The sequence below is a fragment of the Staurois parvus genome, unplaced genomic scaffold (assembly GCF_062004578.1).
Source record: "Staurois parvus isolate SC_StPar_1 unplaced genomic scaffold, SC_StPar_1.0 ptg000936l, whole genome shotgun sequence".
NCBI classification, from domain to species: Eukaryota; Metazoa; Chordata; class Amphibia; order Anura; family Ranidae; genus Staurois; species Staurois parvus.
Genome location: NW_028318732.1, coordinates 144782 through 172774, shown reverse-complemented (window position 1 = coordinate 172774; position 27993 = coordinate 144782). Strand labels below are relative to the sequence as shown.

At 46.8% G+C, this 27993-nt stretch overlaps 1 protein-coding gene across 2 annotated transcripts in view; it reads right to left on the bottom strand.

Moving 5' to 3' along the window:
* The window catches only part of NLGN2 (neuroligin 2), a 260819-nt gene extending 246246 nt beyond the window's left edge, over window positions 1-14573 (bottom strand). For both annotated transcript variants that reach the window (XM_089656768.1, XM_089656769.1), the window contains exon 1: window positions 14347-14573. The gene's annotated coding sequence lies outside the window, so the exon portion shown is untranslated. The remainder of the gene's footprint in view (window positions 1-14346) is intronic.
* Window positions 14574-27993: the final 13420 nt, after the last annotated feature.

Below are 27993 nucleotides of genomic sequence, written 5' to 3'. Positions count from 1 at the left end.
CCCCATGCTTCACAGTTGGACAGAGGTTCTTTTCATTCAATTCTGTGCCCCTTCTTCTCCAAACGTACCTTTGCTCATTCCGGCCAAAAAGTTCCATTTTAACCTCATTGGTCCACAGAACTTGTTTCCAAAATGCATCAGGCTTGTCTATATGTTCATTTGCAAAGTTCAAACGATGATTTTTGTGGTGAGGACGTAGAAGAGGTTTTCTTCTGATGACTCTTCCATGAGGACCATATTTGTACAAGTATCTCTTTATAGTGGAATAGTGACCACAACTCCAGTGTCTGCCAGATCTTTCTGGAGGGATCGTGCAGTCAAACGTGGGTTTTGAATTGTTTTTCTCAGTATCCTGCGAGCTGTTCTGTCTGATATTTTTCTTGGTCTTCCAGATCTTGCTTTAACTTCCACTGTTCCTGATGACTGTCATTTCTTAATTACATTCCGAACAGAGGATATTGACATCTGAAAATGCTTTGCTATCTTCTTATAGCCTTCTCCAGCTTTGTGAGCGTCAACTATTTTCAGTTTCAGTTTTCTAGACAACTGCTTAGAAGAACCCATGGTGCTGATTGTTGGGGCAAGGTCAGATGAGTCTGGGCATTTAAAACCTTTGAGATTGACATCACCTGGTCTTCCCAGACGATGATTGAGAACAATCCATGACACTGGCAGGTCTCAGCTTGGCAAAGGGGGCAGTGCATGCTATAAATTCTGCAGGGTGCCCAAACTTTTGCAGACGCCATTTTTTTGTTTTCTGTTATTTTGAAAGTGTAAATGATGGAAATAAAATCTAACTTTTGTTAACATATTATAAGAATGTCTAATCTGTAATTTGATGCCTTTTGGAGATTTTTCCATCTTTCCTTGGCTTCTTTATGCACATTAATACAAATTTTTAGCTGGGGTGCCCAAACTTTCGATCCCCACTGTAACTACCCAAACTGGGAGAACAGACCAACACCAAGAATGGTCAACAAAGGGAACACTGGCAGGTTTCGTACCCTCAAAACAGATCCCTAAGGATGAAGTAGACAACAGGTCCACTAGGTAAGACCAGCCAGTCTAAAAATTACAACAGGCTCATGCCTTAAACTTTCGACACTAGGCATCAGGGAAGAAAGGTTCTGAGAAGAAGTAGATATGCCTATGACAGCCAATCAGTCTTGTACCTAGGATAATACCCCAAGAGAATGGTCAAGAACCTAGGTATTTGGAGACAACCCCAAAAGGGGTGAAAGAAGTACCCACACACACCAAAACAGATGAGTGGGAAAAACCCACCCCAGTAAACCTGAAAACAGTAGGACAAGTGAACCTGTTCCAAAGGACGGCACTAGACCCTGAGAGGGAATCCCCTTGCGGGGCCTGTCTACCTGAAGATAGTTTGAGGAACTTCCCAAACAGGTTGTGGACCAGACATAGTCAGAGGGCCTGACTCTAAATAATCCAAACCCACTATGATCACCAGACACATGCTATCACCCACTAGGAATGCCTGCAGTAAAGTTGCAGCATGCGCTGAGAGTAACATCCTTAATGTCATTCCGCATTGGGACCAGGTCACTCAGCCTGTCACAGCAAAATCCCCAAGTCTTTCTGTATGAGAAGGTTGTAGAACATCAAAGTGATGGCCAGCAGAGCCCAGATCAAGGGACCTACTCACAGCAGCACCCTACAAAGAAGCAGACATCAACTGCTCCATGGAACCGGGCTCAATACCCAGACACAAGGACAACCCTGAGACAGACGTCCTCCCACAATTGGGCAAATGATCCACTCCACCACAGACCCTGAGAGACAGAGTGTGTATCAAGAACCATTAGATTCATAGAGACCACCCGCGTGTCTCACCTCAAGTCCAGACTCCTAGATACCAAGGGGGAGACTAAGTAAGATCAAAGCTTAACAAGAGAAGGAGAGGCAATGTAAAAAGGGCAAGCCCCCAGTATCAACAGCCCCCAAAATTGGAAGGAGGGGGGAGTACCATGACCATAAGGAAAAATTCCACAAACCCAAAGGGTGCAGAGTGCTTCAGCAAGGATCCAAGCTGGTCAGCTTCATTTGTTGGGGATAGTTACCAACACTAGACATCTGCAAGGCTCCAACTAGTAGAAAATGGACTAAATGCGGACCATCAGATTCCAGAAAATGTAACATTGTAAGGAAGGTCACTTAAGGGTTCCAGAATGGGGATGCCAAAATGAGACTCTACAAACGGTACAGTGTTGTCAACTACAAGTGCTTTTAATGGATACCAATGGCTCAGGACCCAGTTACAGTAGGAACCAGGGAAACTGGAACACAGAAGGTTCCTCTGGGGAGAGGGAATACTGAGGATCAGAATTTCCATGAAGGGGAGAGGTGATAACTTGTAGGGAAAAGGTCCTACTAAGATAGGAACAGGGGGTTTCAGAGTACCAGGAATGTGGGGAGTAATGGCCCAGCAATGTGTAGTGCCACAAAAAGGAGACCTGATACCCAGGGACCCATCCGGTTGTGTGAATGGTCCTCCATTTGTAGAAGTGGGCCTTTATGTCAAAGGCTTGCCAGAGGTGATAGCAGGTCTCTGGCTGATGGACTGGACCTACCACCTACAGGGTGGGACTTAGCCTGGATCAGTGAGTGTGCGTTGCTCAGGCCGGAGCGGTAGAGGGATGGGGATCCTCTGACCTTCCCACAAAGCTTTTGGCCATCCGAGGTGTCGCGAATTATAGTGTCAAAGCCAGTGCAAAGAGATGACGTCCCTCAAAGGACAGGCAGATCAGCTGTTCCTCCGACATCTCATCAGCATCCCACGCAGAGGGTGCAATGTATAAACATCAGTCCTCTGCAGGATACAAGTTTAGAGGCTTGTAATTCTCATCACAGTACAATGCTCCAACATCAGCGACAATCGCTCCATAACGCAAGGATTGCGAAAGTACAATGCTCCAACGTCAGCGACAATCGCTCCATAACGCAAGGATTGCGAAAGTACAATGCTCCAACGTCAGCGACAATCGCTCCACAACGCAAGGATTGTGAAAGTACAATGCTCCGTCAGCGACAATTGCTCCATAACGCAAGGATTGTGAAAGTACAACGCTCCAACATCAGCGACAATCGCTCCACAACGCAAGGATTGTGAAAGTACAATGCTCCGTCAGCGACAATCGCTCCATAACGCAAGGATTGCGAAAGTACAATGCTCCAACATCAGCGACAATCGCTCCATAACGCAAGGATTGCGAAAGTACAATGCTCCAACATCAGAGACAATCGCTCCATAACGCAAGGATTGTAAAAGTGCAATGCTCCGTCAGCGACAATCGCTCCATAACGCAAGGATTGGAAAAGTACAATGCTCCAACATCAGCGACAATCGCTCCATAACGCAAGGATTGTAAAAGTACAATGCTCCAACGTCAGAGACAATCGCTCCATAACGCAAGGATTGTAAAAGTACAATGCTCCAACGTCAGAGACAATCACTCCATAATGCAAGGATTGTAAAAGTACAATGCTCCAACGTCAGCGACAATCGCTCCATAACGCAAGGATTGTAAAAGTACAATGCTCCAACGTCAGCGACAATCGCTCCATAACGCGAGGATTGTAAAAGTACAATGCACCAACATCAGCGACAATAGCTCCATAACGCGAGGATTGTAAAAGTACAATGCACCAACATCAGCGACAATAGCTCCATAACGCGAGGATTGTAAAAGTGCAATGCTCCAACGTCAGCGACAATCGCTCCATAACGCGAGGATTGTAAAAGTACAATGCACCAACATCAGCGACAATCGCTCCATAACGCAAGGATTGTAAAAGTACAATGCTCCAACATCAGAGACAATCGCTCCATAACGCAAGGATTGTAAAAGTACAATGCACCAACATCAGCGACAATCGCTCCATAACGCAAGGATTGTAAAAGTACAATGCTCCAACATCAGAGACAATCGCTCCATAACGCAAGGATTGTAAAAGTGCAATGCTCCAACGTCAGCGACAATTGCTCCATAACGCGAGGATTGTAAAAGTACAATGCACCAACATCAGCGACAATCGCTCCATAACGCAAGGATTGTAAAAGTACAATGCACCAACATCAGCGACAATCGCTCCATAACGCGAGGATTGTAAAAGTACAATGCACCAACATCAGCGACAATCGCTCCATAACGCGAGGATTGTAAAAGTACAATGCACCAACGTCAGCGACAATCGCTCCACAACGCAAGGATTGTAAAAGTACAACGCTCCGTCAGAGACAATCGCTCCATAACGCAAGGATTGTAAAAGTACAATGCTCCAACGTCAGCGACAATCGCTCCATAACGCAAGGATTGTAAAAGTACAATGCTCCAACATCAGAGACAATCGCTCCATAACGCAAGGATTGTAAAAGTACAACGTTCCAACGTCAGAGACAATCACTCCATAACGCAAGGATTGTAAAAGTACAATGCTCCAACGTCAGAGACAATCACTCCATAACGCAAGGATTGTAAAAGTACAATGCTCCAACGTCAGCGACAATCGCTCCATAACGCGAGGATTGTAAAAGTACAATGCACCAACATCAGCGACAATCGCTCCATAACGCAAGGATTGTAAAAGTACAATGCACCAACATCAGCGACAATAGCTCCATAACGCGAGGATTGTAAAAGTACAATGCACCAACATCAGCGACAATAGCTCCATAACGCGAGGATTGTAAAAGTGCAATGCTCCAACGTCAGCGACAATTGCTCCATAACGCGAGGATTGTAAAAGTACAATGCACCAACATCAGCGACAATCGCTCCATAACGCAAGGATTGTAAAAGTACAATGCTCCAACATCAGAGACAATCGCTCCATAACGCAAGGATTGTAAAAGTACAATGCACCAACATCAGCGACAATCGCTCCATAACGCAAGGATTGTAAAAGTACAATGCTCCAACATCAGAGACAATCGCTCCATAACGCAAGGATTGTAAAAGTGCAATGCTCCAACGTCAGCGACAATTGCTCCATAACGCGAGGATTGTAAAAGTACAATGCACCAACATCAGCGACAATCGCTCCATAACGCAAGGATTGTAAAAGTACAATGCACCAACATCAGCGACAATCGCTCCATAACGCGAGGATTGTAAAAGTACAATGCACCAACATCAGCGACAATCGCTCCATAACGCGAGGATTGTAAAAGTACAATGCACCAACGTCAGCGACAATCGCTCCACAACGCAAGGATTGTAAAAGTACAACGCTCCGTCAGAGACAATCGCTCCATAACGCAAGGATTGTAAAAGTACAATGCTCCAACGTCAGCGACAATCGCTCCATAACGCAAGGATTGTAAAAGTACAATGCTCCAACATCAGAGACAATCGCTCCATAACGCAAGGATTGTAAAAGTACAACGTTCCAACGTCAGAGACAATCACTCCATAACGCAAGGATTGTAAAAGTACAATGCTCCAACGTCAGAGACAATCACTCCATAACGCAAGGATTGTAAAAGTACAATGCTCCAACGTCAGCGACAATCGCTCCATAACGCGAGGATTGTAAAAGTACAATGCACCAACATCAGCGACAATCGCTCCATAACGCAAGGATTGTAAAAGTACAATGCTCCAACGTCAGCGACAATCGCTCCATAACGCGAGGATTGTAAAAGTACAATGCACCAACATCAGCGACAATCGCTCCACAACGCAAGGATTGTAAAAGTACAATGCTCCAACGTCAGCGACAATCGCTCCATAATGCAAGGACCTACCAGTGATAGGATACTCTCTATGGGAGTTTAATCTATTCTGACATAACAGCTTCACATGGTGGAGGACCAAACCAGAGACCTCACCCTAGTGAAGTCCCAGAAAGAAATTCGACCTTCGACCCTTCTAGTGGTATCTTTGTTATAATGGAGCATGCACATTGGAGAGGAGACAGAGACCTCCTAATGATGAATCTCTTCCTAAGACGGAAAATTCTCAAGTAGGTCCAGGCTGCACGCTCCTCTCCATACTGACCACACGCTCTTCTCCTTACTGCCTGCACGCTCCTATCCCTTTTGACCGCACGCCCCTCTCCTTACTGACAGCACGCCCCTCTCCTTACTGACCGCACGCCCCTCTCCCTACTGACCGCACGCCCCTCTCCTTACTGACCGCACGCCCCTCTCCTTACTGACAGCACGCCCCTCTCCTTACTGACAGCACGCCCCTCTCCTTACTGACCGCACGCCCCTCTCCCTACTGACCGCACGCCCCTCTCCCTACTGACCGCACGCCGCTCTCCCTATGGACCGCACACGCATCTCCCTATGGACCGCACACGCATCTCCCTAGTGACCGCACGCTCCTATCCCTACTGACCGCACGCTCCTCTCCCTACTGACCGCACACTCCTCTCCCTACTGACCGCACACTCCTCTCCCTACTGACCGCACACTCCTCTCCCTACTGACCGCACACTCCTCTCCACACTGACACTGCTCCTTTCCCTACTGACCGCACGCTCCTCTCCCTACTGACCGCACGCTCCTCTCCCTACTGACCGCACGCTCCTCTCCCTACTGACCGCACACTCCTGCTCCTCTACATACTGACCGCACGCTCCTCTACATACTGACCGCACGCTCCTCTCCCTACTGACCGCACACTCCTCTCCACACTGACCGCACGCTCCTCTCCCTACTGACCGCACGCTCCTCTCCCTACTGACCGCACACTCCTTTCCCTACTGACCGCACGCTCCTCTACATACTGACAGCACGCTCCGCTCCCTACTGACCGCACACTCCTCTCCCTACTGACCGCACACTCCTCTCCCTACTGACCGCACACTCCTCTCCCTACTGACCGCACACTCTCACCATACTGGGGGACACAAATTAGATTGTATGCAATGTCTCTGCCTTGTGATGGAAGAGAAGGCAGACAGAAGCTCCCCCTGACTCCCTCACACACTATGTTGTCACAAAGGTATACAGAGCAGGACAGGGAGCACTCATCACTATGACATCATTTTCCTGCTCAGCTTCACTACATGGCCAAAAGGACCCCTGACCATCACACCTGAGTGGTCTTGCTGAACATCTCCATCCAAAAGCATGACCATTACTATACAGTTGGCCTCCCTTTGTGGCTGTGACATCCTCTGCTCTTATGGAATGGTGTCACCAGATTTTGGAGGGTGTCTGAGGGAATCTGTGTCCATCTGTGAGGTCAGGTGCTGATGGTGGATGAGAAGACCTGGATCACGATTCATCCCAAAGGTGTTCAGTAGAGTTGAGGTTAGGTCTCACCAAGCTGGTCAATCAGAGATATCGTTATGGAGCTGTCTCCACTCTTTTTGGAATTCTTCCAGCAACATTTTGAACTGTGTCTGTGGAGATTTGTACACATTTGGCCAAAAGGGTATTTGTGAGGTCAGGTTCTGATGTTGAATGAGAAGACCTATTTGGCAGTGCGGTATCCTGCCACGGTGAAAATCACGGTGATAACCCAGGATTCTCAACTATACAGGTTGAGGGGCTCCAGGCAGTTCTCTTAATGCAGAGGAAACTGGTTTGTCAGTTTCCTCTTTGGTTTATAAAGCCCGTTTTGGGACCTGTGGCCTGGAGATGTCTAAGAGATTTGGGAGGGATGAAATCTCCAATCCTGGGTCCATGTTTTGAAAGCAGCCAGCACACTGATTGCACAGGTGAGTGCAGGCCTTTTTGTAGAGGCCAAACCATGATTCTGGGCTCCACCTCGGCAGACAGGAGGTCACTGCCTTGGAGTCATGTGGGCTCCATCTAGGAGAGATGGAAGCCAGAGTAGCTGTGTGCGAAACAACCATTTTGGAAAGAGTCTGCAGGAGACGGGCGTAAATCTGTGTACAAGCCAGGAGGCTGAATATTTGTTTGATGGTGGATACTACTGTGTGGGAAGCATGTTATTGAACTTTCTTTTAAATAAAATGGGTCAAGAAGGCCCTTAAAAAAGAAGCGAGTTGCCGTGTGCTTTAAAAAGCTCTACCATTTGATGCAAGTTCCCACACCAAGTATACCCTCAGTTTTCCAATTCATCTCAAAGGTGTTCAGTAGGGTTGAGGTCAGAGTTCTGTGTAGGCCACTCGTGTTCCTCCTCAACCAAGTTGGTCAAATCATATCTTTATGTGGCTGTTTCCACTTATTTGGGAAGGCTTCTCAAAACATCTTGGATTGTGTCTGTGGAAACTTGTGCACATTTGACCAAAAGGGTATTTGTGAGGTCAGGTTCTGATGTTGAATGAGAAGACCTAGCTCACCCTCAGTTTTCCAACTCATCCTGAAGGTGTTCAGTAGGATTGAGATCAGAGCTTTGTGTAGGCCACTCAAGTTCCTCCACAACCAAGCTGGTCAAACCATGTCTTTATGGAGCTGTCTCTACTCTTTTGGGAAGGCTTCTCAAAACATTTTGGACTGTGTCTGTGGAAACTAGTGTACATTTGACCAAAAGGGTATTTGTTAGGTCTGATTCTAATGTTGAATGTGAAGACCTAGCTCACCATTGGTGTTCCAATTCGTTCAGAAGGTGTTGAGGTCAAGGCTCTGTGCAGGACACTCAAGTGCACACCAAATTCAATAAATCAAGTCTTTTTGGAGCTGGCCCCACTCTTCATGGACTACTTCTTACAAAATTGTGGAGTATGCCTGTGGGAATATGTCTCCAATCAGCCAAAAGAACATTTGTGAGGTCAGGTACGGATGTTGGATGAGAAGACTCACTACTGGGGTTCCAATTCATTCCAAAGATGTTCAGTTGAGGTCAGAAGTCTCGAGTTGCTCCACACCAAATTGGTCAAACATGTCTCTATAGAGCTGGCTTTGTAGACAGGAGAACAGCCATGGTAGAAAAGGGTCTTCTCTAAAGTGTCACCACAAGGGTGGGATGCAATGGTCTACAACGTCTCTGTATGATGTAATATTAAGAGGACCCTTCACTGGAGACACCTGAACTCCATCATTGGGAGGGAGGGAGGTTCATATACCTTTTGATTGATCAGTTTTATGGTCATGTCTTCATATGTATTTGGTCATATAATAGATGTTATACAGAGGAGGATCATAGATGGGATTGGCATTTCTTCACCCCACCCCCCACCAAGAAACCCCAGTTCATGTAAAAGTGCTATTGCAATTATGGTTGAAGTTTGTTGAGCTTGCCTGGTGGAAGTCCCTCACAATGAGCACAGCAGGTGTACAAACCTAGAAATTCAGCACAGGGATGGTGGGAACCCCTCATAATGGGCACAGCAGGTGTAAAGACCCGGGACCTCAGTGCAGGGATGTTGGCAACCCCTCATAATGGGCACAGCGGGTGTACAGACCCGGAAAACTCAGTGCAGGGATGGTGGGAACCCTTCAAAATGAGCACAGTGGGTGTACAGACCCAGGAATTCAGTACAGGTATGGTGGGATCTCCTCATAATGGGCACAGTCGGTGTACAGACCCAGAAACTCAGTGCAGGGATGGTGGGAACCCCTCATAATGGGCACAGCGGGTGTACAGTCCCAGGAACTCAGCACAGGGATGGTGGGAACCCCGCATAATAGGCATAGCAGGTGTACAGACCTGGAACTCAGCACAGGGATGGTGGGAACCCCTCATACTGGCACAGCGGGTGTACAGACCCAGGAAATCAGTGCAGGGATGGTGGGAACTCTGCATAATGGGTACAGCGGGTGTACAGAGATCTCCCCAATAGAGACATCAAGGGAATGCAGGTACTGTCATGTGGCTGGACTCTCCAGCATTCACCTAGCACTGGAATATTGGCTTTGGGTGGGGTTCCCCTATAATTCCCACACCTGCCCAGCTGTCTCCGGAATTGGGGCACCTATAACAGGAGGCCTCGCACCGCACAGACCGGAATCTAGGACAATCCGTCCATTGTAATCTATAGAGGCCGGAGAATGTGCGGTGTGCACCGTCCTCCTCCCACGCTGCACTCATACGGCTCATACTGTACACAGGAGATTCATTATTAATGGACCGTAATTCTTCCCATTACGCTAGAGGCTACTCAGCCGTACCCCGGGCCCTACGGCACATCCACGGGGCCACTCGTTCTACAAGGCAGCGTATGCCTGGCCATCATATAGGGGAACGATCCTGGCACCGTGTACATCATACAATCCACTGGCTGGTACCGACCACACATACCGGCACACGGAACCCCATGTATTAGAATGACGGAACCCCATGTATTAGAATGACGGAACCCCAATGTATCACACTAACAGAACCCCATGTATCACACTGACGGAACCCAATGTATCACACTGACGGAACCCCATGTATCACACTAACAGAACCCCATGTATCACACTAACAGAACCCAATGTATCACACTAACAGAACCCCATGTACAACACTGACGGAACCCCATGTATCACACTAACAGAACCCCATGTATCACACTAACAGAACCCCATGTATCACACTAACAGAACCCCATGTATCACACTGACGGAACCCAATGTATCACACTAACAGAACCCCATGTATCACACTGACGGAACCCAATGTATCACACTGACGGAACCCCATGTATCACACTAACAGAACCCCATGTATCACACTAACAGAACCCAATGTATCACACTAACAGAACCCAATGTATCACACTAACAGAACCCAATGTATCACACTAACAGAACCCAATGTATCACACTGACGGAACCCAATGTATCACACTAAAAGAACCCCATGTATCACACTGACGGAACCCAATGTATCACACTGACGGAACCCCATGTATCACACTAACAGAACCTCATGTATCACACTAACAGAACCCAATGTATCACACTAACAGAACCCAATGTATCACACTAACAGAACCCAATGTATCACACTAACAGAACCCCATGTATCACACTAACAGAACCCAATGTATCACACTAACAGAACCCAATGTATCACACTAACAGAACCCAATGTATCACACTAACAGATCCCAATGTATCACACTAACAGATCCCAATGTATCACACTAACAGAACCCCATGTATCACACTAACAGAACCCAATGTATCACACTAACAGATCCCAATGTATCACACTGACGGAACCCAATGTATCACACTAACAGAACCCCATGTATCACACTAACAGAACCCAATGTATCACACTAACAGATCCCAATGTATCACAATAACAGATCCCAATGTATCACACTAACGGAACCCAATGTATCACACTAACGGAACCCAATGTATCACACTAACAGATCCCAATGTATCACACTGACGGAACCCAATGTATCACACTAACAGATCCCAATGTATCACACTAACGGAACCTGAAGTATCACACTAACAGAACCCAATGTATCACACTAACAGATCCCAATGTATCACTCTAACAGAACCCAATGTGTAGAAACTAACATAACCAGCTGTATGAGAATAACTGAACCCAATGTAGCACTCTAATGGAACCCAATGTATAAAAATCAACATGACCCGGTGTGTCAGATTAACAGAACCTGAAGTATCACGCTAACAGAACTTGATGTAACATGTCAATGGAACCACATTTATCACACTAACGGGACCCAATGTATCACACTGATTTAACCCAATGTATCACTCTAATAGAACCCAATGTATCACTCTAACAGAACCCAATATATCACTCTAAGAAAACCCAATGTATCACTCTAACAGAACCCCATGTATCACTCTAACAGAACCCAATGTATCACTCTAACAGAACCCAATGTATTACTCTAACGGAACCCAATGTATCACTCTAACAGAACCCAATGTATCACTCTAACAGAACCCAATGTATCGCTCTAACAGAACCCAATGTATCACTCTAACAGAACCCAATGTATTACTCTAACGGAACCCAATGTATCACTCTAACAGAACCCAATGTATCACTCTAACAGAACCCAATGTATCGCTCTAACAGAACCCAATGTATCACTCTAATGCAACCCAAGGTATCACTCTAACGAAACCCAATGTGTCACTGTAACGAAACCTGATGTATCACTCTAACGAAACCTGATGTATCACTCTAACGAAACCCCATGTATCACACTAATGGAACCCAATGAATTACTTAAATGCAACCCAATGTATAATTCTAATGAAACCCAATGTATCACTCTAAGGAAACCCAATGGATCCTTCTAACAGAACCCAATGTATTAAACTAATGGAACCCAATGTATCCTTCTAACAGAACCCAATGTATTAAACTAATGGAACCCAATGTATCCTTCTAACAGAACCCAATGTATTAAACTAATGGAACCCAATGTATCCTTCTAACGGAACCCAATGTATCAAACTAATGGAACCCAATGTATCAAACTAATGGAACCCAATGTATCACAGTATTGGAACCCAATGTATCACTCTAAGGAAACCCAATGTATCCTTCTAACAGAATCCAATGTATTAAACTAATGGAACCCAATGTATCCTTCTAACGGGACCTATGTATAAAACTAATGGAACCCAATGTATCCTTCTAACGGGACCTATGTATAAAACTAATGGAACCCAATGTATCCTTCTAACGGGACCTATGTATAAAACTAATGGAACCCAATGTTTTACTCTACCGGAACCTATGTATCAAACTATCAGAACCAAATGTATCAAATAAGTAGAACGCAATGCATCTCACTAATGGAAACCAATGTATTACACTAATGGAATCCAGTGTTTCACAGTAGCATTTCATAATGTAAAAAAACTAACAGAACCAGATGTATCATACTAACAGAACCAGATGTATCATACTAACAGAACCAGATGTATCATACTAACAGAACCAGATGTATCATACTAACAGAACCAGATGTACCTGATTAATGGAAGCTGAGGTATCACATTAATAGAACCCAATATATCACACTAGTGTCTCCCAATGGTCCACATTACCAGAACCTGACATTTCCCATTAACAGAACCGGATGTATCACATAACGGAACCTGATGCATCACAATAATGGAACCTGACATATCACATTAACGGAACCCCTATGTATCATACACATGCTAAGGGAACCCAATGTATCACAGCTCATCATTTTATACAGCAGCCACATTTGTATTGTGCGTTTGGGCCACACTCTGTGCGTTAATCCCCCCAGCAAGCACGACGGAGGGTATCGGGAGCACCGGGGGGGGGGGAGAGATAGGAAGCGACCGCCATATTTGAGATCCTAAAGTCTGCATGATATAATTCAATTAAAATGAATTGTATAAGGTCTGCGGTAGCGGCATCCTCCTCGGTGTCATGGCCCCCCTTTTTCTCTGTCCGCCTGGTGCTTCCACACCAATCCTTCCCATATCTCTCTCTCCCATCCTCCCTCCCTCCTCCTGGTCCACCGTTACTCCATGTCTCCTTATCCAATCTCTGTCGTTTTTTTTTTTTTTTCCTTTCCCACGTTCCATGGTTTCCATCTCAGCCATCAACCCCTTTTACTGGTTTAGTATCCAACCTTGCCCCCCCCATCTCCCCCTATCCTTGGTGGCCTCCATCTCCCCAAATCTCTCCATCCTCTCTATCTCCCCATCGCCTCTCTCCCACCTCTATCTCCATCCTGTATCTCCCCCCATCCTCCTCCTCCTCCTCTCTTTTCACCAAGTCTCCCCCCCCCCTTCTCTCACACTCAGCTGGTGCAGATGCAGAAATGTCCCTCTAGGGACTTAATGTATTTTTATTTTGCCTGCAGGTAGAGAAATGGCAAAGCAGGACCTCCAAGATGGGGTCCGCTGGCCCCAAGATGTACGTCAAGCATATGGGTGATAAGACGTACGGGGAGGGTGGATGGGGGGGTATAATCTGGGGATACCAGCACCCCCCCCCAACAGCACCCCCCCCCCTCCCCACCGTCACATGAATGAAACCTCAATGGTGACATTTCAGACTAGCCCATCCAATGTCGAACCCCAAAGGGTTTCCATCTTGCAAACACCCCCTACCCACCGTTTAATCAACGAAAAGTGGGGGTGGGGGGGGTGACTGCACTGGCACCACCATGCTTAGCATGCAAGGGGTTAAATCAATGAGTAGAGTTGTAACCCCCCCTATGTCACGAACAGCGTAGATATTAACCAAGAGCCCCCCGAAAACCCAATGCCATATCGTGCACCTGCTTCCAGCCCCCCGACGGTAGGATTTTCCCGGTCCTATGTGCTCATGATGGCTTAATTGCTGCCTCCACCGGGAATGTAGGTCAGGAGTGGACGGTGAGGATGAGGCGGATGGGGATGAAGGATGGGGAGCAGGTTAGCGGTTGGATGGTGGGCAGAAGGTGGTGGTTGGAGACGATGATGGTTGAGGGGGTTCAGCTCACCTCGGTTTACACGGAGGAGGATGCAGGATGAGCTCCGGACGGATGGGCAGGAATATTCCCCTGGAATGGATAGTCCGTATTGTGTGCGTGTCGATGACTGTCAGCTCATTTCCATGCAGGAATAGTGCTGTAATGGGAGCGAGCGCGGAGCAGTCTCACAAGCCCCTGTTTCTTCTCGCTGCCAGAAGAAAAACCATTTTGTTGAGCAGGAGGAGGAGGAGGAAGAGGAGGGGGGAGCAGCCAGAGAGGAAGAATGCAGATTGTCTATGGGGGGGGGGGATGAGAAGGGAGCTTTGTCAGGGTTCAGGAGCAGGGGGGAGCAGCAGGGAAGTCCTGAGCTACCGCTGCTTATTGGGGGGTCATTATGGGGGGGGTCATTTATGGAGGGGGGGGCAAACATAAAATATCTCCATTAATGAGTGTGTTAATTCCGAGACATAAACATCAGCCCTGGGGGGGTCTACAAGATGTGGGGGGGCATGTAGCTGTCAGCCAGAAGGGTCCATTAAGCCACCAATATAGGTTTGTCCAGTGCAGCTCATCTGCAGGTAGCATTAGAGGGTCTCAAACCCCTTGTAGGGTTACCACTACACCTGTGATTTTGGGGTGACGTCTCCTGATATTTTAGGGTTTCCTCACCGTGACTTTGATTTTGTGGGTGGACCACCCAACAGGTCAGCTTTTTACGGTGATTTGCGTTGGTGTGATTTTTGGGGTGTCACCTTTACTAATGATAGAGTGGGGTGGTCCACACTACAGATGAGATCTGAGGGTGATCTGCAGTAAAGATGAGGTTTTAGGGTGGGCCACACTACAGGTGAGATTTGGGGGTGATCCATGCTACAGATAAGATTTTGGGGATGATACAACATTACATGCGAAATTTGGGGGTGATCCATGCTACAGATGAGATTTGGGGTAATCCACACTACAGATTAGATTTGGGGGTGATCCATGCTACAGATGAGATTTGGGGTAATCCACACTACAGATTAGATTTGGGGGTGATCCATGCTACAGATAAGATTTTGGGGATGATACAACACTACAGGTGAGATTTGGGGGTGATCCATGCTGCAGATGAGATTTTGGGGATGATACAACACTACAGGTGAAATTTGGGGGTGATCCATGCTACAGATGAGATTTTGGGGATGATACAACACTACAGGTGAAATTTGGGGGTGATCCATACTACAGATGAGATTTGGGGTAATCCACACTACAGATTAGATTTGGGGGTGATCCATGCTACAGATAAGATTTTGGGTATGATACAACACTACAGGTGAAATTTGGAGGTGATCCATGCTACAGATGAGATTTTGGGGTGATCCACACTACCAATGAGATTTGGGGGTGATCCACACGTTACAGGTGAAATTTGGGAGCGATCCACATTACAGATGAGATTTGGAGGTGATCCACACTAGAGATGAGATTCGGGGGTGATGCACACTACAGATGAGATTCGGGGGTGATACACACTACAGATGAGATTTGGGGGTGATACACACTACAGATGAGATTTTGGGGTAATCTGCGCTAATGATGACATTTGGGGGTGAACCATGCTAAAAAATGAGATTTTTGATCCTTGCTACATATGAGATTTTAGGGTGAGTCACACTACAGATAAGATTTGGGGGTGATCCACTACAGATGAGATTTTGGGGTGATCCACAATATAGATGAGATTTTGGGGTAATCCACACTACATATGACATTTGGGGGTGACCCATGCTACAGATGTTGGGGTGATGCACACTACATGTGAGATTTGGGGATGATCCACACTACAGATGAGATTTGGGGGTGATCCATGCTACATATGAAATTTTAGGGTGATTCACACTACAGATGCGATTTGGGGGTGAACCACACTACATATGAGATTTTGGGGTGATACACAGTACAGATGCTACATGTGATCCATGCTACAGATGTTGGGGATGATCCACACTACAGATGAGATTTGGGGGTGAACCATGCTACAAATGAGATTTTAGATCCATGCTACATATGAGATTTTAGGGTGAGTCACACTACAGATAAGATTTGGGGGTGATCCACTACAGATGAGATTTTGGGGTGATCCACATTATAGATGAGATTTTGGGGTAATCCATGCTACAGATGTTGGGGTGATACACACTACAGGTGAGATTTGGGGGTGATCCACACTAAAGATGAGATTTGGGGGTGATCCATGCTACATATGAAATTTTAGGGTGATTCACACTACAGATGAGATTTTGGGGTGATGCACAGTACAGGTGAGATTTTGGGGTGATTCACACTACAGATGCGATTTGGGGGTGATCCACACTACAGATGAGATTTTGGGGTGACCCACACTACAGATGAGATTTGGGGTAAACTACACTGTGGATGAGATGTTGGGGTGATCCACACTACAGATGAGATTTGGGGGTGATCCACACATTACAGGTGAGATTTAGGAGCGATCCACACTACAGACGAGATTTGTAGGTGATCCATACAATTTTAGGGTGATCCACACTACAGATGAGATTTTGGGGTGACCCACACTACAGATGAGATTTGGGGTAAACTACACTGTGGATGAGATGTTGGGGTGATCCACACTACAGATGAGATTTGGGGGTGATCCACACATTACAGGTGAGATTTAGGAGCGATCCACACTACAGACGAGATTTGTAGGTGATCCATACAATTTTAGGGTGATTCATACTACAGTTGAGATTTGGGGGTGATCCACACTACCAGTTAGATTTTGGGGTAATCTACACTACAGATGAGACTTTGAGGTGATCCACTCTACAGATGAGACTTTGAGGTGATCCACTCTACAGATGAGATTTTGGGGTGATTCATACTAGAGATAAAACTTGAAGGTGATCCACACTACAGATCAGATTTGGGGGTGATCCACAGTATAGATGAGACCCAGGGGTGATCCACACAACAGATGAGATTTCGGGGTGATCCATGTTACATATGACATTTTAGGCTGATTCACATCACAGATGTGATTTGGGGGTGATCCACACTATAGATGAGATTTTGGGGTAATGCACACTACAGATGAAATTTTGGGGTGACCCATGCTACAGATCTTGGTGTGATACACACTACAGGTGAGATTTGGGGGTGATCCACACTACAGATGAGATGTGGGGGTGATCCATGCTCCAAATTAGATTTTGGGGTGATACAAACTAAAGGTGAGATTTGGGGGTGATGCACACTACAGATGAGATTTGGGGGTGATACACACTACAGATGAGATTTTGGGGTAATGCACACTAAAGATGAAATTTGGGGGTGATCCATGCTACAGATGTTGGTGTGATACACACTACAGGTGAGATTTGGGGGTGATCCACACTACAGATGAGATGTGGGGGTGATCCATGCTCCAAATTAGATTTTAGGGTGATACAAACTAAAGGTGAGATTTGAGGGTGATCTACGCTACAAATTAAATTGGGGGTGATCCACACTACAGGTGAGATTTGGGGGTGATCCACGCTACATATGAAATTTTAGGGTGGTTCGCACTACAGATGCGAATTGGGGCGTGATCCACATTACAGATGAGATTTTGGGGTGATCCACACTACAGTTGAGATCTGGGGGTAATACACACTACAGATGGGATTTTGGGGTAATCCACACTACAGATGTGATTTTGGGGGTGAGCCACACTATAAATGAGATTTTGGGGTGATCCACACTACAGATGAGATTTAAGAGTGATCCACACTACAGATAACATTTGGGGATGATCGACAGTACAAATGAGATTTGGGGGTGAACTACATTACAGATAATAATTGTGGGTGATCCATGGTACAAATGAGATTTGTGGGTGATCTACATTACAGATGAGATTAAGGGGGTGATCCACACTACAGATTTGATTTGGGGTGATACACACTACAGATGAGATTTAAGGTGATCCATGGTACAGATAAGATGTTGGGGTGATCCACATTATAGATTACATTTTAGGGTGATTCTTTCCAGTGACATTTTGGGGTAATCCACAAGAGAGATTATACTTTAGGGTGATCCATTTTAGGGGTATCATTTTGGAACCATCAACTTTATAGATATTTGAGTAGTGTTTTGGAGTGACATACACTACATAGGTAATTTTAGGGTGAACCGTACTTAAGGATTTTTTGGGGGGCAACTCAAACATAATATGATTTTTGGGGGCGGGGGATGACCCTTCCAGCAGATGATATTGTGGGGTTACTTAAACAGCAGGGATTGTGGGGTGATTCACACTGTAGATGATATTTTAGGATGACCTGCACAGCAGATGGTATTCTGGAATGACTTGGGGTGGCCCACACTGTAGGTGGTAATTCGGGGGCCCCCTACAGCAGATGATATTTTGGGGTGGTCTATGCAGTAAATGGTATTGTGGGGATGACCCACACATCAGATGATATTTTGGGGGACCCACACAGCAGATGATATTATTGGGTGGCCCTCACAGCAGATTATATTTTGGGGTGGCCTATGCAGCAACTGCTATTGTGGGGATGACCCACACTACAGATGATATTTTGGGGAACCCACACATCAGATGATATTATTGGGGAACCCACACATCAGATGATATTATTGGGTGGCCCTCACAGCAGATGATATTTCATACTGATTTGAACTGCAGACATTTTGGGGTGTACTCTACAGCAAGTTATATTTTCAGGTGATCCATGCAGCAAATGAGATTGTGGGGTTACCCACACAGCAGATAATATTTTGGGGTGGCACACACTCCAGATGTTATTTTATGGTTACCCTCGCTTCAGATTAAATTTTGGGGTGTCTCACACAGCACATTATGATTTGAAATGCAGATACTTTGGGGTGACCTCCACAGCAGTTGATTTTTCCAGGTGACCTGCACAACAGTTGATACCCGTGGGGTGACCCACACAGAAGATGATATTTTGGGGTGATCCATGCTACAAATGTGATTTGGGAATCATCCGTACTGAAGATATGAATTTATGGGTGATCCAAGTATGTTTTTGGGGCGAGGGGGGCAGTTAGACCTTTATTTACACAGGAAAGGTACTCTGGTGGATTTGGGGGTGCTCCCACAGTATGAACATTATGGATTTAGGGTTTGAAGTCCATCTTTCCTTACTTTTTAGGGGTTCCAGTCTCTGGTCATTCAGCATTGGTCTTTTAACCTGCACATTATCGCCTGGCGTATTGCCCCAGATAAGGGAAAATACCGTTTTCTTATCTAGTTATAGTACCTACCCGGGGCGGACTGACAACTCATGGGGCCCCCGGGCAATAGGGGATCATGGGGCCCCTGTGTCCTTGCCCAAACTCAAAAAAGCCTATGAAAAAGGTACCAGGGGCATCTCATGGGGCCCCCTACTGACCCAGGGCCCTCGGGCAGTGCCCGAGTTTCCAAATGGTCAGTCCGCCCCTGGTACCTACCCATACCCCCCCAGGTGGTTTATTGCCCCACAGTATGGCAGGTATTCTGTTAGTAGGTGGCTTTTGGATGACATATTGGCTCACATTATGGATTCTGCCCCCCCCCCCATCACCTTGTGGTCCGGAATAATGTAATGGTGGGTGGGTAATCTAATGGCCATATCACAGGATTGGTGTGGTAGGGACCACATGTGGTGGGTAAGTCATCACTTCCTGCCATCAAATCTAACTTAGTAAGTTACAAAACTCCCCTGGATGACTTATTGCCCCCGCCAATGGTATTTAATCCCCTCATGTGGGGCAGACTATGATGCCCGGTCCTCTTCCTTAAAGTGTATGTACACCCCACCAATAAACTTCTCTTATTTGGCCCCTTTGGTCTGGTAAGCATCCCATTGAAACTGTTTTATGTGTAGAGAATACCTGTTGAACCTGCCAGAAATCTTACCAGCTGATAACTTCCTGTGTTGTTCCCAGCCATATCGGAGGACCACAGAACCCCACCCCTTTATGTTTTGGAGGTATTTGTAGTCCTGTCCCTGGGTGACAACGCCTCCCTCCGTAGATACGGTACAGTGATGAGTGTTGTCACCCTAGGAAAGGAAGTGTGGTACTGGCAGGATCAGAGGAAAAAGCCTAAAAAAGGAATGCAGCCAGCACATCTAAGGACCAGGAAGCTACAATGTATCACATTTTAGTTCCCAGGTTTGGGTACCGGAGTCTACTCACATATTCCACAAATGACAAGCTGCCCCATGCCATTGGAACCGACCTCCTGGTAGGGTATCTGAAGCCCTAGAGTGAACCATTGCACCTTGCCATGGAATGCATGCCCCCCGGTGGGGTAGCAGAGGCTCTTCTTCTAGACTCCGTTTCGTATTGATTTTGACTATTGACTGGAAATTGTTCTGCAGCTTCAGAAGGAACCATTAACCCCTCGTGTCCCGGAGGAAGGAGTCTTTATTATACCGGGAAGGAGCACTATCATCACAACCTGCATTGTGTAATGCTCTACAGTGCGATCATAGAGGTAGTGATGGAGTCACTCGTTCATTATAAAGAGGCAATAAATGCCAAGGCCATGACAACGGGTCATGGGGCCCATACCAAAACCAACAAAGTGGACCTGAACCCAAAGAGTGAGAACCTCAGGAAATGTTCATTGCACCTAAATTGTAATCTGAAAGATTTATATTTCATCTAGAATTCCTCTTGAGGATTAGCAATGCGCTTCCTGTGCCTAGGCACCCTTGTTCTGTAGACTCACAGCTGTATATCTGCAGTGTGAGATCATCTAAGGCACTGCTGTCTCTGACCGCTGGTTTCACCAGGTTTGGAGTGAGATTTGGTGATGTCACTCCTGAGCTTCTCACTGTTCTCCATGCTGGAGAGGAAGCTGTACCTGAGAACCTGCAGTGCAAAGATCACCGTAGTTGTGCACTATTCATTCAGTGGATTGTGTGCCTAGGCAACCCTGTTCTGAATCTGCACAGCTGTGTATCTGCATATTGATATCTAAAGCACTGTTACCTCTGACCATTAGTCTCATCAGGTTTGGAGTGAGATATGGTGATGTCACTCCTGAGCTGCTCACTGTTCTCCATGCTGGAGAGGAAGCTGTACCTGAGAACCTGCAGTGCAAGGATCACCCTAGTTGTGCACTATTCATTCAGTGGTTCCTGTGCCTAGGCAACCCTCTTCTCAATCTTCACAGCTGTGTATCTGCAGATTGATATCTAAGGCACTGTTGCCTCTGATCGCTAATCCCATCAGGTTTGGAGTGAGATATGGTGCTGTCACTACTGTGCTGCTCACTGTTCTCCTTGCTGGAGAGGAAGCTGTACCTGAGAACCTGCAGTGCAAGGATCACCTTAGTTGTGCACTATTCATTCAGTGGTTCCTGTGCCTAGGCAACCCTGTTCTCAATCTTCACAGCTGTGTATCTGCAGATTGATATTTAAGGCACTGTTGCCTCTGACCGCTAGTCCCATCAGGTTTGAAGTGAGATATGGTGCTGTCACTCCTGAGCTACTCACTATTCTCCTTGCTGGATAGGAAGTTGTAATGGAGAACCTGCAGTGCAAGGATCACCCTAGTTGTGCACTATTCATTCTGTGGATCGTGTACCTAGGCAACCCTGTTCTGAATCTTCACAGCTGTGTATCCGCAGATTGATATCTAAGGCACTGTTGCCTCTGATCGCTAGTCCCATCAGGTTTGGAGTGAGATATGGTGCTGTCACTACTGTGGTGCTCACTGTTCTCCTTGCTGGAGAGGAAGCTGTACCTGAGAACCTGCAGTGCAAGGATCACCTTAGTTGTGCACTATTCATTCAGTGGTTCCTGTGCCTAGGCAACCCTGTTCTTAATCTTCACAGCTGTGTATCTGCAGATTGATATTTAAGGCACTGGTGCCTCTGACCGCTATTCGCAACAGGTTTGAAGTGAGATATGGTGCTGTCACTCCTGAGCTACTCACTATTCTCCTTGCTGGAGAGGAAGTTGTAATGGAGAACCTGCAGTGCAAGGATCACCCTAGTTGTGCACTATTCATTCTGTGGATCGTGTACCTAGGCAACCCTGTTCTGAATCTTCACAGCTGTGTATCCGCAGATTGATATCTAAGGCACTGTTGCCTCTGACTGCTAGTCCCATCAGGTTTGGAGTGAGATTCGTTGAAGTCACTACTGTGTTGATCACTTGCTAGAGAGGAAGCTGCACCTGAGGACCTGCAGTGCAAGGATCTCCCTGCTTGTGTGCATAGCCAGGTGCTGCCACTGGCTGTCTGTGGATCCATTCAAAGGACAGAGGAGTCAAAAAGCCAATAGGAACATTAGAGAGACTGGCTGTGCAAGCACCAAGGGTCATGGGAGCTGTAGTCCTTAAAGAGACACTGTAGTAAACAAGTCATTGAAGGCTGATGGAGCTGTAGACTTCGCTACCCACAATTACCTGCAGAGGAGAGCTTCACTGTTTTACCGAGTAAATATGCCAAGAGCAGGGCAGTCCAGGGAAGAGAGCAACAGGTACAGACCTGCTGTCAGGGTCTGTGCCTCACATCTGAGGGACTAGAAACATGAGAAAGGAGCTGAGAGGACCTGTTGCTGTTCCTTTTCACCCACATCAAGAAGAGGGGATGGACCTGCACCTGCTAGAGCTGCCTTAGGAGACTGAATTTGAGGAAGAGAGAGTCAGTGCATCTTCAGGATTAGAGCTGAGAGACCATGGCCTGTATGAGGGACCAAGAGCTGCTCGCTGGGGACCGCTGGTCTCCAAGCCTTTGGGACCAAATGAGCTGCTTGTCAGGAAGTGGTGAGCTGATCTGCACATCTTAAAGGTCAGTCATGCATTGTTATTCTAAATAGAGACTGCTCCTACTTAGTGACCTATCTCCTATCATCCAACCACACTCTTAAAGGGACAGTGCACCACCTAAAGAAGAGCCCCACCATCAGCCAGCCAATGTTTAATATCAAGTGCTAGGTATTTTAAGTAGGGGTACCTCATTCACTATAGATGCAAACTCCTACATGCCATAGGGGTTGCATGCACAGTGTGCGCACAAGGGCCCCTTTAACTTTTGTTAATTAGTGGATAATGTTACAGAGACTCTAGTCACCCCTGTTGTAGTTTAATTTAAATTGTTATAGCCTTTGAGTGCCAGTTAGTGCCCACCAGCGGATCCTGTGGGGGGGGGGGGGGATTGCTACATGTGCCATTCATTCTGTGGATCTGTGCTTCCCTCACCTCTATCATTACCCCACCAGTCATCAGATAACCAGTCATCAGGAGGGGCAGCCCTAACATGAGGAAGCAAAGCCCCACCTCTACCAAGATGGCTGCCTCCACACAATGCAAAAGGAGGCATGGTGATTAGAAAAGGATCAGCTGCAGAGAGACCATAGGCAACTGTGGTGACTAGTCCTCTGTCCTCTGCTTGCCTTCCATGGTACAGGTCCTCGAAAAGGGAACCCCCACCTCTCCAATCTCTGTCTTTAGCAATCATCTACAGCACCCCAAACTATATAAAAAAAAATTATAAAAAATGTGCTTGCAAAATGCTATAGCTACTGTCCCTGCATGCATGCCTGCATAGCCAGCTAGATGTGGGTCCCCTGTGCTTCTGGGCCCCATAGCAGTCACAGTTTGCTGTAGATATAGTTACACCCTTCATAACTGCCATTGGTGCTCTTTCATATTAATTCAGTGTAATGCCCTCTTAGTGCAGCCAGGGGGAGCTAAACCCTAATGGTTAGTCAGGAGCTGGTTAGCAGCTCGGGTGTAATAGCCAGAGGGGTCAAATTGTGGTCAGGACTAAGAGACTCTGCAGCCCTTTTGGAATTTCCCCTTGCTCTGAGGCTTTCGGAGGAGGCAGTGGGTGGATTTGAGGAGTGGTTGGCTGCACTCTTGAGGGACATCAGCCAATCCCCAATGGAATGTTTGACAAGGGGCTGGGACTCCCTTAAAAGTGTAGGAGCCTGCTCAGTAGCAGGAGTGTGGTGGGAGAGATAGAGAGAGAGCTGAAGAAAGATGTGAGGCTGGAGGAGGGAGGATGCCAGGAGGCCTGGTGAGATGGGGCCTGCCTGTGAGTCTGGAGCTGGAAAGGAGGAAAACTCGGGACTTACTGGCCCCCTGAGAGAGGACCAGCTGTATGGCAGGGATGGAGCAGCCTAGCTGATAGGCCTGGTAGCAGCAGCCAACCCACAAGCAGTACAAGAGAGGATCTGAGTGAGTACACCTGCACCCCCTGGTGGGCAGATAGGGGGAAGGAGCACTCTAGTGAGAAAACCAGATAAGCCCCCTACTAGTGACTGTTCACCTCAATTAAAGGGACTGGAGCCAGGTCCCTGCTCAGGAAGAAAGTCTCCAGATTGCTGGGTGAAGAGTCTGGGATGGTCCAACCTGGAGCTGCTGGCTGGCACTCCAACAGAGACTGTTGCTTCAAGACGAAGTTGTGAATAGTTCAGGAAGTTGTCCTCATGTATTGGTTCCCTTGGGCATCCTAACCCCCCCCCCCCCCCAAGTTCTAATCCCCTCAATAAAATAACAAAACCAACGCTCAAGGACTGATTTCTGTCTCCGGTGGAAAAGCTGGTGTGGAAAATGCTGAATGGCTGGCTGTGCAGGACTATAGGGGGACCAAATGCATCGGCAGTCTCTAATGGGTGGTGCTGCATCAGTATACGCAGTTTTTCCCTACAGCCAGCGCTCCATTTACACATATGCATGTCAGGTCTGCACCTGGGACTGTCTGTTTCCAGGAGTGCCGCCTATCATGCCCCATTGTGCTATGAAGGAATACTGCTTGGGCCCCGTGTCTGCGGAGAGCCACTAAGCAATGAACCACTGGGGAGAAAGTGGCCAGCTTTCCTTTCCAGCAGGTAGCAGGGTGTTAGGCTTGTAGTTCTAACTTTCCACCTCTAGATGTTCCCACCTGTCTTTAATTCCTTGTTTTGCCAATGTCTCCTCTGCCACAGACTTTGGGAGCCATCTTGGGGAAGACTGTGTCTGAGGGGACACAGAGCTCTCTTGAGATTTGGGGGGGCATCTTAGACACAGGGAGGTTATATATGGCTCTTAGGGTGACGTGGATGCCATCTTGGGGGAACTTGTGTCTGATGGCCAAGATTTAGGTGGCCATCTTAGACCCAGGTAAGTTAGCATAGCTCCTGAGGGTCACATGGGTGCCATCTTGGGGACCATGTATTTGATAGGACACTGATCTCTTCCAGAGATGTGGGCCACCATTTTAGACATAAGGAGGCTATATATACAGTAGCTCCTGAGGATGCCATCTTGGGGGACCAGTATCTGATAGGACACTGAGCTCTCCTGAGATTTGGCTGGCCATCGTAAACCCAGGTAAGTTGTCATAGCTCCTGTGGGTCTTATGGGTGCCATCTTGGGGGACCATGTATATGATAGGACACTGAGCTCTTTCAGAGATATGGGCCACCATTTTAGACATAGGGAGGCTATATATAGCTCCTGTGGGTCTCATGGGTGCCATCTTGGAGGTGCCTGTATCTGATAGGGCACAGAGCTCTTCCAGAGATTTGGTAGCCATCTTAGATATAGGGAGGCTATATATAGCTCTTTTGGGTCTCATGGGAGATATCTTAGGGGTGCCAGTGTCTGATAGGACACAGTGCTCTTCCAGAGATTTAGGCCACCATTTTTGACACAGAGAGGCTATATAGAGCTCCATTGGGTCTCAAGGGTGGCATCACGGAGGAGTCTGTGTCTGATAAGAAACTGAGCTCTCCCAAAATTTGTGAGGCCATCTTAGGCCCAGATAGGTTAGCATAGCTCCTGTGGGTTTCATGGGTACCAAGTTGGGGGACACAGATAGAGAGCTCTTCCAGAGATTTGGGACACCATTTTTGGCACTGGGTGCCTATGTATAGCTCCAGTGGGTCTCATGGATGCCAACATGAGGGAGCCTGTATCTGACAGGACACAGAACTCTCTCAGAGATTTGGGTAGCCATCTTAGACACAGCTAGGCTTAATATAGCTCCAGTGGGTCTCAAGGGCGCCGTCATGGAGGATCCTTTCTCTGATAGCTCTCCCTGAGATATAGGCTGACACAGGAAGGCAATATTCTTGTGGGTCTCATAGGTGCCATCTTGGGGGAGCCAGTGCCAGATTTCTCCCGAAATTGGATGCCCATCTTTGACACGGGGAGTCTATTTACTGTATATTGCTCCTGTGGGTCTCATAGATGCCATCTTGGGGGAGCCTGTGCCAGATTTCTCCCGAAATTGGACGCCCATCTTTGACACAGGGATTCTATTTGCTGTATACAGCTCCTGTGGGTCTCATAGGTGCAATCTTGGGGGAGCCTGTGCCAGATTTCAACCAAAATTGGACGCCCATCTTTGACACTGGGAGATTCTATTTACTGTATACAGCTCCTGTGGGTCTCATAGGTGCCATCTTGGGGGAGCCTGTGCCAGATTTCTCCCGAAATTGGACGCCCATCTTTGACACAGGGATTCTATTTACTGTATACAGCTCCTGTGGGTCTCATAGGTGCCATCTTCGGGGAGCCAGTGTTAGATTTCTCCCAAAATTGGGCTGCCATCTTTGACACGGGGCGACTATATATTGTATATAGCTCCTGTGGGTCTTATGGGTGACATCTTGGGGGCTGACGTATACGTTTACGTATGTACTGTAAGTGATGTAGGAGTTTTATTTTTTTCATTTAATTTGTTACTTTAACTATTGACACTTTTTTATAACTTTATTGTAATTACTTATGGAGCCAATATGGAGCCTGGTTACGGGTTCTTCTTCATTGGGGTCCATAGGTGACATTGGGGGTCTAATAGACCCCTGATGTCTCCTTAACCACTTTTCCACCAGGGTAGTTTTACATCTTTGACACCCATATTAATATCTGCAAAATTATATAACAAATATATATATGTTTATATTTTTGCTGATACCAATAGGGCGCTATTTGTTCCAAGGACACCAGCAATGGGGGCGCTTTTTCTTCTACTGACACCAAAGGTGGGATGTTATTCCCCCGCTGACAGAAATAATGGTGCACTACATGAACAAGAACCAGGGGTTGTTTACTTCCTGCATAGATGCTGAGCAAGCTGCTCCAGGGAGACCCTCTGATGAAGTCCTGCCTCTGGGACGCAACTTGGAAGGGCGGAGCAAAACACTGTGATGTCATCACATCCTCTCTGAGTGGCTCGCTCAGCTTTCAGGAAGTAAGAAAACACATGTTGGTGTTCCTTTCTTCCTAGAAGCTGAGCAAGCCAATCGTGGGACCCTTTGATGCCGTATCTATATATTTGTGAGCATTTTGATTGGGTGTTTTAACAGGATTTTTTCTTTTCTTTACATTTTATTGTTTGACGCTGCTCAGTTTTCAAGTATTTAATAATGGGGCACTATTCCTCCCACTGACACCAATGATGGGGTACTATTCCTCCCACTGACACTAATGATGGGGTACTATTCTTCCCACTGACACCAATGATGGGGCACTATTCCTCCCACTGACACCAATGATGGGGCACTATTCCTCCCACTGACACCAATGATGGGGCACTATTCCTCCCACTGACACCAATGATGGAGCACTATTCCTCCCATTGACACCAATGATGGGGCACTATTCCTCCCATTGACACCAGTGATGGGGCACTATTCCTCCCATTGAC